The sequence below is a fragment of the Rhinichthys klamathensis genome, unplaced genomic scaffold, assembly GCF_029890125.1.
Source record: "Rhinichthys klamathensis goyatoka isolate OS25496 unplaced genomic scaffold, OSU_Roscu_1.1 h1tg000194l_1, whole genome shotgun sequence".
NCBI lineage: Eukaryota > Metazoa > Chordata > Actinopteri > Cypriniformes > Leuciscidae > Rhinichthys > Rhinichthys klamathensis.
The window spans coordinates 666,314-675,575 of NW_026606720.1; the positions used below are offsets into that span (position 1 = coordinate 666,314).

At 36.0% G+C, this 9,262-nt stretch overlaps 1 pseudogene; it reads left to right on the forward strand.

Annotated features, from left to right (window-relative positions):
• The first annotated feature begins 3,262 nt into the window (after positions 1-3,262).
• Positions 3,263-4,568, forward strand: LOC130095951 (olfactory receptor 6N1-like; annotated as a pseudogene).
• Positions 4,569-9,262: the final 4,694 nt, after the last annotated feature.

Sequence of the window (9,262 nt, forward strand, 5' to 3'; positions counted from 1 at the left end):
CTGCTGCACAGTGGCGGCGACTAGCGTCTTGAGCTCAAACAACGCTAAGAGAGAGTTTACGAATGGTCCAGACCAGCGGTTTTCAATAGGTGAGGCGCGCCTCCCCAGGGGGGCGCCAAAGAGCGACAGGGGAGGCGCGACACGCGAAGAAAAATTAACTGTATGCAGCTCTTGAGCTCTATTAATATCGGCTGTGAGGAAAAAAAAGATTTTTGGGGGGGATATTTAATATTAATATTTAATATTTTCGAGTCAATTAATTTCACCTACCAATCATATGAGAGGAACGCAGCTCTAACACGTTACAAGCCTATCAGAAGCAGAGCGGGTCCAGGCAACACAGTATGATTGAGATCCATACGTCAGCGTCGTCGGTGAAAGCATGGAGCGCGAGTAAAAAAAAAAAAAAAAATTGGAGCGCAAGTTCATGAATCCTGGGGATGATGTCCTACCCACGGGCGTAATTTCCTATGCGGACAGGGGGACATGTCCCCCTACACTTTTCAAAATCCCGTTTGTGTCGTTTGGAAAGAAATAAATATCTGAGAGACCGTTTTGAGGCAAATAAATGGAAATTTTATAATTATATAGAGTTGACACTGCGTAAGAGAGACCAAGTGTGTCCGAGCATAGTAAATTGGTCCATAGTAATATATAATTACTATATAAGAGAAGAGGCATGGTTCGTTCGAGCAAGTTCGATAAATGGACAATAATATGTTGTCCAAGCCGATCTACTGTGCATGCGTGGTACGCGTTCACCGAGCGGACCTCAGCAGACAGTAAATATACAAGTAGTGCGCGCCATAGACATAATAATTATGTCTATGGTGCGCGCCCGTGCTGTCCGCGGCTGTCCATGTACGCGTCCAAACTGGAGTATATTTTGTGCTTCACACACACACACACACACGACGCACAGAAAGACACGCGCCAGTATCAAGTTATCTTTCGCGCTTGAACAAAAAATAACACAGACATTTAGGCCATGCCAAAATGTCCGTTTTGTCGAGTATCTTCACAAGAACAGTCTTAAATGAGTTAAATACAATCTTAAATGAAAGTAAAGAGTAGTGAGACAATGAGATGCGTGAGATCCTGTCAGCAGGTCTTAAAGTGACAGTAGCCACTAATTCTCTCTGTCAGTAAAGTTAACGAAAGAACAAAGAGAACAGAGAAAATTCTGTTCAGGCAGTGTCTGTACACAACCATCATATAATGATAAAAATCCATCCAGTGGTTTTGTTTTAATCTCCTTATATGTTTTCCCCTGCCTCAAATCGAGCCGTTCGAGCCTGTGACATCACAAGCTCGCACGCCCCTCCCACGATTGTTGATTGACAGGAGCGTTTCAACACAGACCCGCCCTCGCTCATGAGGGAGCTGTCAATCATAGTCTGCGCGGCGCGGACCGGCGCGGTCATTGTTTATATGCTGGAGCACTGTCTATGAGCAGAATGGCGTCTAAGCGATTGTGGTGTTCTGTTCTTGGGTGTAATAATGAACACAGCAGTCATTTTAATGTTCCTAAATCCGAACCGCTGAAGACGCAGTGGCTGAGTTTGTTTTCGAAGGGAATATTCCCCACGAGCAACGTCAATGCTCTCATGTTTGCGCGAATCATTTCACACACCAGACTGCTTTATAAAGGAGGATCAGTATAAAGCTGGATTTGCTAAGAAGCTGCTCATGAAAAAAGGATCGGTACCAGATATTCGTGTTCCTGCTGAATCTCCAGAAGAACGGAAGTGAATGTAACGTTTTATTAAACTTTATATTAATATATTAATCTTTGCAAATCACTAGCTGCACGCTTCACAATGAATGCGTCTAAGGTTTACACTTAGGGTACATTACGGCATGTTTTCTATGTATGACGTTCTCAATATAATTCATAATCCCACGTTTATACTGAACAACGCGTTATGGTTATTGTGTTATTGTGTTATAAACGGTGTAGCACAGAACAGAGAGGCGGAGTGAGCAAAGCTCATTATCATTTAAAGTCATATGCACTGAAACGGCGTGCTGAAAACAGAGCTGTTTTTGACCAGTTAAAATAAGTGTTTTCTTACAATCCTAATGAGAATTTTTAATTAAAGTATATTACAAACTTTTAATTTAGACCCTAAAGAATCATATTAGCTTGTACAAAAATGGCATTATATGACCCCTTTAAAGGGTAAGTTCGGTATTTTACAATTAAAGCCCTGTTTTAAGATCGTTTCTAAAGAAATCGAACGGTTAAGATTAAAGTTTGGACACATGCTGCTGTCCCGAGAATTTTAGGTTTATTTGGTAGCTCCCCCAACCTCTACAATGCTACCATCATTCATAAAACGCATATAATAAAATACCGAACTTACCCTTTAATGTACGGAGCAAAAATAATTTTCATGGAGACATCACAGCTATATTAATATCAGTGATACTGGACCTTCATTCATAAAAAGATGCCATTAACATACAGCCATAATACTTGAAAATAAATCCATTGAATATAAGTCCGTCTGTGCAGTTTCTCTCTAATCAGCTTTGGCGCCGATTACACGTTAAGCATGTTTTGTTGACTTGTGGTTAGGCCTACTGACGTTCAGTGATTTTAAAAGTAGCCTCAATTAGGCCTGCATGAAGTTGGAAATGATTTGCTGTTGCAAAGAATCGTTTATGAATGCACTTTAAAAAAAGTTGTGGAAATAAAATGTCTTCAAATACAATATTAAAAAATATTTACATTTTATCTGTTTTTATTGAAACTCTTCATTGCCTGGAACGCACAAAAGATGGCATTTACTGCAGAGGCGTGTGGGGGTGAGGGCAGGCGGACAGGATTTTGGGGAAGGGGGGGCTCGGCTGTCCTTACCTACTGTAAGGGGAGGCTCACATTCACCCAATTTGAAAACCCCTGGTCCAGACCAACCTTACGAAAGTGTGACTTACAGAAGATATACTTAGCGTACGAACGTGTCGGGAATCGTGCCATAAAGTTAAGAGAGAGGTTAAGGAATAGGTTAAGAACTACTTAGCGATAAGAACCTTTTTGGGGAACCGGGCCCAGGGTTTTAAGATTTATTTACAATAATTAAAAATACAATGTGATACAATTTTATATAATGAAGTGCTCATTTGCATATTACTTTAATGACATGTTTAGTATAGACTGACATATTTAAAAAAAAAAACATTCTCAAGAGAGCTTTTAAAAAGTCTTGCTAGTGTTCACAAACAAGACAATTAGCATGAGAATAGTCTCCATATATATACATATCACCAGATCAACCTTTCACAACACTGTCAAACTAACAAAAAGAGATTGTGGTAAGATTTTATTCATTTCTTTGCTTGCGTCTTTAAAGAACCAACATATGCTACCTTTAGAGTATTGAATATTTCCGTTTATATCACAGGACTAAAGAGCTGACTATCCGAATGATTATATAAGTTTTAACTTTTAATCAACTAATTTTTTATTATGATGTGCATAATGATATCACTGTCATAAAACTCTGTATATCATTCCAGATGCAGCCTCCACTAGAGAATGAATCCATTGTCTTAGTGTTTACACTCTCTGGACTAAATGAAATGATGGGGAAAAGATTTGTGTTTTTTTCATTGACTGCATTGTATTATCCATTAATTGTGTTGTGTAATGTAACCATAATTTACACTGTAATCTCGCAAGAAGCTTCATGAGCCGATGTATGTCTTTATTTGTAATCTGTGTGTAAATGGACTTTTTGGCACGGCTGGATTCTACCCTAAATTCATGTATGATTTATTATCCAAGTATCATGTGATTTCTTATGTTGGATGTTTGATTCAGATATTTGTCATTTATTCATCTGTTCTGTGTGACATTTCAACATTAACAGTGATGGCATATGACAGATATGTGGCAATATGTAGACCACTGGAGTATCATTCAGTAATGACCAATCAGAGGGTTCTTGAATGTATCCTTTTCTGCTGGTTTTCTCCATTTTTTTCCATGTGTGTTGCAATTGTATTAACATCAAGACTAACATTATGTGGCTCTACTATTGAAAAGCTATATTGTGAAAATTGGTCAGTTGTTAAACTTTCCTGTTTTTCTACAACAGTAAATAATGTGATTGGGTATGTAATCATTTTTATATATTTTGGACATGCAATATTGATATTTTGCTCATACATTTACTTGGTTAAAAAATGCAGAAAGTCAATAGAGGGCAGGCACAAATTCATTCAAACATGTGTACCACATCTTCTTGCATTGCTCAATGTGACTGTTGCTTTGCTGTTTGATGTACTGTACACTCGTTATGGTTCAAAGAGTTTGCCACAAGATTTGCGTAATTTCATGGCCCTGGAATTCTTAATCATACCACCCATTTTAAACCCCCTCATTTATGGACTAAATCTGACAAGACTACGGAAGGAAGTCATGCGACTGCTTTTCAAAAAAGAAGTGGAAATATCTGATTGAATATTACTTGGTCACAAACAAAGATTTTATTATCCTAGACATTCTAACACTATGGAAATTGTTTTATTGAAATGGACAACATAAAAATTGTGATAGCTAGGTTTTTCTTTTCAGCCATATTACACTATATATATATATATATATATATATATATATATATATATATATATATATATATATATATATATGTGTGTGTGTGTGTGTGTGTGTTTGTATGAAAACATTAAATGATGCAGGCTTACTCTTGAGTGTGAATTACAAATGTTCAAGATTTGTATGTTCCTTTGATTTAATTTAACTGTCATACACTAATTGTGCTTGTGGCACTGACTGCTTGTGACACTGATTGTGCTTGAATTAAGTCTTAACTGTGTCCATGACAGGTAGAGTCCCATATTCATTAAAGACAACATTTTTATCTTTCTTAAGAGGAGTTAAAATGGACAAGGGAACATGTAAAACCATTTAAAACTCTGATGTCTGTCAATGTTCGTTATGGCCATCAACTTTTCTCTTTATTCTATCTACACATATTACCCCCTGACTTCAGAACAATGCCCTTTCACACCTTATTTCTTTCCCAGGGACTTCTGAAACTAGCACTTGACTGACATTCACTGTAATTTCAATCCTGTAAATTTACACCCCACTGAAACACGTATTTAACTGAAATATTTGGTAACACTATTTTACAATGGATTTGTAACATGTTACATGTATTTATTCTACCAATAACATATGCTTTATTTTATGCAACTAACCCTAAACCAAACACTAATTCCAAAAAAACATGTAGTAAGTACATTTTGTGACTCTGTACTTAATTGTATAATTACAGTTAGGACACATTTAAAAAAGTGTTAACAAATATTTACATGTGCTATGTGTGTGTTTTGGACATAAAAATGCAATATTAATATATTGAAATATAAATATATAAACATATTGCTTGGTCCGAATCAAATTTAAATTTAACCCCCTTCCTGGTCCCTGGGTGGTATTGTTTGGAAGGCATAGTTTTTATCTTATTTAATTTTAATCTATAAATATATTTAATTGTTGTCAGAGAAAACAACTTAAAAAGAAAATCTGAAAAGTATACATTATCTCTGTGTCATCATCCATTATAATGACGCAATATTCTTCATCTAAAACATCAGTCATAAGCCTCACTTGGACAGGTATTTTGACCTTTTGACCAAAGGGATTTAATTGTTGTTGTAATCTCTAATTAAACCCGAAGGCCCATTCATCTCAGCCCACTGGGAGATGTGGTGGTCAAGATGCTGTCCTATGGTCGAGGGACCATATTAGGAGTGAAAACGAGTTGTTAATTACATGTTTTGAGTTACATCATTTGGCGGTGAACTAAAAAGATTTGTATTGGCTACTATACCACTGAACGCTATTTGACATTGGAAATTTGCAAATTTAGAGGTCACTAAAAGCTATGATCAGCCCGAAGGGACGTAAGTGTAATTGCATGGTCAGTGGGGTTTAATTAAAGTGTTATCATTACATGATAATTATCTGTTCTGTTATCCCACTGAGAGCAGCTCTGGACAGAGAGGCCTTCTGGGTATAAGGACTGAGGCAATATGAGAGTGGAAATATACATAATGACCTTTAATAACCATGTTTATTAAACTCAAATTAGGCCACACTCTAAAAACTTTTACTATGATTTACTCATTTTTTTTGGTGAAACATTTTTACACTTAAAAATATTGATTCAATTTTAAAGCAGTAATTGCATACACTGTATGAACGGAGTAAATGTAAGTAAAAAAAAAAGTTGATCTGAGTAACTGCATTTGGTACATTAATAAATAAAATTGAGTAGAATTAATTGGAGGAAAACATTTAAAAAACAATGTTAAGGAGTAATATTAACTGTTTTAATTTATGAGTAATATTAACTTTTTTATTTCGTCTAAACCTTTGTAAAAATATTCCATACAACCAACCAATGTTCCCTCTAAGCTGCGCGCGTGCGCGGCCGCGCACTTCTGAAGCGGCGGCCGCGCAGAAAAGAATAAAATGCCACGCAGAGGACTGACGCGAAATGTGTGGGGAAATCCATTTGATTGTAGTTTAAGTGAGAAATAATTTCAGTGCTCTGGTCAACCGCTGTAGAGTGAAAACTGGTGAATGAAGAGAACGATGTGAGCGCGTGTGATTGGCAGTGAGTCGTGTGTGCGGACCAAATAGCTCAATAAAACGAGAAACGCATAGACATTTGAAATAAAATCACATCATAATGTTTTAACGAAGAGTGGTTTGATTAAAGTGGTGGAAATAACGGTTGATGGACACAGAACGGTAACAATTACACACCCACCTGCATGCAAATTCAAAATACATCATTAGTTTAAATAGATGTTTTTGTGTGTGGGGGAGTTTCAGGGATGGTTAGATTATAAAAGAGTTCACATTCCCTTTTCTTGAAAATATTTAGCTATTAGATCTATTTAAATGCTTCAGTTTGTTTTCATGTTATAAACTATATTATATATCACTTCAAATACTTCAATTCGTTTTTTTTAAAATATTATATTATATTAGGCCTATATTTTATTATATTATAAGCCTAAATAAAGAATCTCACAAGGGTATTGTTTAGGTTATATTAGACCTATATTTTATTATATTATAAGCCTAAATAAAGAATCTCACAAGGGTATTGTTTAGGGCTCATTGCCATTAAAAAGTTTGAAACCCCCTGCTAAAGAAAATATTGGAAATTCATAAGCAATAAACAATAATTTAACTTTGATGGTTTAATGCTTCCTGTACACAATTAATTGACTGTACAAAAACACGTTATGGATTTCCCAAACCATCTCAGTGTAACAGCTTACTTTTCTTCCATACTATATTCTATTTTTGTAAAGAATTGAACTGTCCTGTAGAAGATTTTGTAAATTATTTTTCATAGGATTTCTTGGTAAAAGACTGTACAGTTAACAGCACTGTAAAAAAAAAAATCAGGTAACCTAAAATGTGCTTCATTTAGTGACTTCTTAATTTGTTAAGAAGCTTGTTTTTCGAAAATATGATTTAATACCAATAAGTTACATCAAGGGTCAAATAAAATAGAAATGGCACATTCAAGTTAAAAGTTACAACTGAATGTTGAAACCATTGTGTTTCTACGTATGCTGTACAGGTCAGGTAAAGAATATTTTTGCTCAGGTGGCGAAAAATGTCCGCCCAATAGAAAAAAATTTTGCTCAGCAAGAAAAAAAATTAGAGGGAACATTGCAACCAACGGTATACAGTACACAGTGGTTATAGTGAGATTTGGCAGGTGTGGGAACCCTTAAACTTTGTGTAGGTGCAACAGGGAAAAAATGACTCACCGTAAGACAATATATTGAGTATCGAGGTATAGCAATACTTTTTGGGACAAGAGTGTCACTGTTGCACCTTATTTAGAAACGCTGTGGAAACGCGTCAAAGCATTTTCAGGTACAAATATGCAGCATTATCGCACAGAGGTGATTTTGAATTAATATTTCATGTCGATATACAATGGTTAAATGATGTTAAAATTTATATCTTTGTAAGACTGCCGATCCTTAGAACAGTGGCAAGGGAAAACAAATGTCCGGCGAATATTGAACCTAAAACTAACTTTACTGCGCTCAACCACCGTGAATCCATTTCATGCATTTGTAATCGCTGTCGTTCAGCGGGAGGAGAGGAAGGAATTTGTCTGCATGCGTGAACCGGCTTAGATGTCCTCTAATCAGACAGGAGAACCGAACATAACGTCGGCAAGCGTGTTTGTGAAGGCGGGACCAGGGGGTGATATTACGTTTTGATTTGACGCGGAAGGACTACTTCAGAAGGAACTATAGGCTGGCAGCAATTTGACGGTGCATGCGACATTTTTTTTTTTTTACATTAGCCTACCATTGCGTTATTATTGATATTAATGAATCTAGCCCACTTTAACCCCTGGTTATACATGACATTGGCCTTTATTGACGATGAGTACAGCAATACAGCATATTTTATACTGTTTTAACATGTATACAATATTGCCTACATTTAAACTCATATAACAAACATTTTAGAAGTAAAAATTAAACATTTAGGCCATGAGACGGGACCCCAAATTTGGGCTACCGGTACCATTTTGAGGGATTAAATTTCTTTTTGATTTTCATGAAGTACACATCTCTAGTGTTGGAAAATGTGTGATAGCATCCGATCCATGGTAGCTTTCATTAGAAATCAACACTTATATCATCCTACCTCAAGGTAAGTTGTTCACTGAAAACCCTAATAAGTTGATTGTACTCAATTGATTTGAGTAAACTCGTTCCCTCAATTTAATTGAGTAATGGGGTTTCCCAAAACGTGCTTATTTAAGTTAACTTAACCTGGTGCTTATGTAGACTTGACTTAAATTGTTTAGTTCACCAAACTTGACGATTATTTAATGTACTTAAACAATAAAGTTAATTTAACATGGGGTGTATTCACACCAGGAAAGTCCAATAGTTCACTTGCTTTGGTCCGGACCAAATAATTTTTTTTTTTTTGGTACGGTTCGCTTTCACACTGCTCTTTTTGCAAGTGAACCAAAATTTGTAAACAAAACCACACGTGTGCTAAGGTCGTACATTCATTGGACAAGGATTCTCAAGTAGGGAAATCAGGAAGTGCAAAAAAGGCTCAGCATGGAGATATTTCGTACTGCAATATTTGTTATTATACTAATTTTGTGTTATTCTGTACAAACGCAATATGAAGAAACTGCACAGAAGACGGATAAGGTATAAA